Source organism: Rutilus rutilus (genome assembly GCF_951802725.1).
Source record: "Rutilus rutilus genome assembly, chromosome: 21".
NCBI classification, from domain to species: domain Eukaryota; kingdom Metazoa; phylum Chordata; class Actinopteri; order Cypriniformes; family Leuciscidae; genus Rutilus; species Rutilus rutilus.
In genome coordinates, this window is record NC_140226.1 from 2,806,832 (window position 1) to 2,809,331 (window position 2,500).

General features: G+C 36.3%; 1 protein-coding gene across 1 annotated transcript in view; it reads right to left on the bottom strand.

Annotated features, from left to right (window-relative positions):
* Positions 1–1,452, bottom strand: part of esrrb (estrogen-related receptor beta) — an 82,129-nt gene extending 80,677 nt beyond the window's left edge. The window contains exon 1 of the mRNA XM_084394042.1: positions 1,383–1,452. The gene's annotated coding sequence lies outside the window, so the exon portion shown is untranslated. The remainder of the gene's footprint in view (positions 1–1,382) is intronic.
* Positions 1,453–2,500: the final 1,048 nt, after the last annotated feature.

Sequence of the window (2,500 nt, forward strand, 5' to 3'; positions counted from 1 at the left end):
CAGAAAACACAGACAAATGAGTGTAAAACAACGACACATGTGCATCTGAATACTGTAAGAAACTGAAAAAGGCTTGGAAATCTCTCTATAAATATCATAATTTCTTGAACACAGTTTAATATAAAAGTGCACAAAATACCAAATATGAGTGTAAAAACACTTGTGAGCGAATCTGCATGTGCTTTTTTTTGAACTGTATCATTGATATGGAGCAGATGATTGATATCTCTGGGATTCAAGAACATACAGTCATTTAATTGAAAAACATGGAATTAAAGGTCATTCATCCACGAACCTAATCCATATGATTTGCGTAGAATCCCCCTGGAATGCTTATTAAGGTCTGGTCTTATGTTACAGAGGATTTGATATCAAACGCTGATACTGCGCTTGTGTTAAATGACGAGATATCTCTAGATTTAATTTAGCTCTACACACACCTCATATGCCTCTGCTCGTGAAAAAAAAAAAAAGCATTTGAATCTAATTATATTGCAAAGAAAGAGTTTGATGGTGTCCAAGTAAAAGCTGATTCGTATTTACAGCATTGCAATGAAAGTTGTGTTTAATTTATTATCAATTATCAATGACTTTAAGTATAGATCCCAAGCTTTAGGCTAGTTACAGTTTGTAGTTATTATTCCCATTCTCAGATTAGTTTTGAACTCAAATTCAACATAATAAAAAGAGAAAATGCAGTAAAGCTCATCATGTGAGTGTGTTGTTTCACTGGATGAATGTATTCAGCTCTTTTACTGCATTATAAATCATAGCGTTGTTAAATAAGATATACTCTTTATTCCTAGATTTTTTTAATTAAATATTTTTGTTTAAAAATGTCTGATTGCACACGTTTATCTGGCTATCTAGACTCCTATTAATTTATATAAGCTGTAACGATAATTAATGATTACAAAATAACACTAACGCATTTTTTTTTTTTTTTTACTTTATTGTATGAATAACATTTCAAATGTAAATGAAGGTTTCTCAGATTAATCTCTCTTCTAAAGACAGTTTTGCAAAGTAAAACGCTCGCACAAAAACTTGAAAAAGCCCCTGATCGAACTGTAAATGTGTTGATAATAAATGAGCCTCACGCGATCAGCTGACGTGCATTTGCTGATATTCGCCGAGGAATTTGCACAGTTTTGTGTTATAAACATGATTAAACAAACGAAACAACGCAATACAGTAATACTTGACTGATTAAGCAAAAGCAAAAATGATCAAGCTTTAATAAAAGAGAGTGAAACACAGCGGAGTGTGTGAATGTAAAGTTCCCGTTAAACAGATATAGCTGAAGAGAAAGCAGAAAGAGAAGATATTTGAGGGTGTAAATGTTCCAGAAAAGAGGAGAAGACGGGAGATATTAGGTGTACCTGCACACACACACACACGGAGCTCATCCTCAGGCGCGTGTCCATCTCCGACTGAGCGCGCGCGTTTGCCGGAGCCACGCGACGCACGCGACGCTCATATATGCCGAGCTCCTCCCACTGAACCCGCGACTTCTGCAAAACATTACAACTTTAAACAGACACATAATATATAATCTTCGGGGCTGTTCGTCTAGCGCGATCGAATTCTGCTAGCCAAACTTAACATCAAATGCTCAACTCTCTTAATATGAAATATGAAATTAACCATTTTATTTGAATATTGCAGTATTTATTTTAAATTATAAATTAACTTAACAGATTAACTTCATCTTGCAGCATCTCTTCTCGTCTCTGATGACGAGGGCGGGGCAACCTGTCACTCACATGAGATCCACCAATAGCAAACAAACACAATCAAGCTCCGCCCACATTTGTTCTTGTTCGAGACGCGTTTCACGGCAATAGGGAAGAAAAGACGATCGCAACTTCCGTTTCATGAAGACTTTGAAGTCTTGAAACTGTTTCATAATAATGTTTGTATTTATGTAAATGTGAAATAATGCTGTAGGCTACTTTTGTTGATTGTAGGCTAACAAACGTTTCTTACAAACTTTGTAATCCTGACTAACTTTTGCTGAAACACTGTCACAAATTTCCTTATGTGATTCACTGAACTGAGACTAATGTGTAAATTTGGAGGGAAATGATTTATAGGATTTTGTTCAAACCCTTTTTGGGTTGCTGGGGCATGACACACTTATTGTAAACAATTATATTAGCATACGGACCGACTGGCTCGCAGGAAAATTGTACACAAGCACCTACAACAATTATAATCTACCTAGCAAACACAGAATGTTCCCCATATTTGTAAAAAAAAAAACAATTCATGGAAATTCTACGAGAAGCATAGACTTATTTCAATGACTTTTGCATCATATTAAAAATCCTTGACCCCTGAGCTTTCTATCAGCCACCAGTCCTGACCAGTGTGCGATGCGAGGCAGGAATATGTGCACTAGAGCACTAGTTAGTGGTGTTTATCGGGTGGATTTCACTGATGAATAAATCAGAAGAGCGTCAGAGCGTCTGGACTGAGCTGAGCTCACACTGCTGTC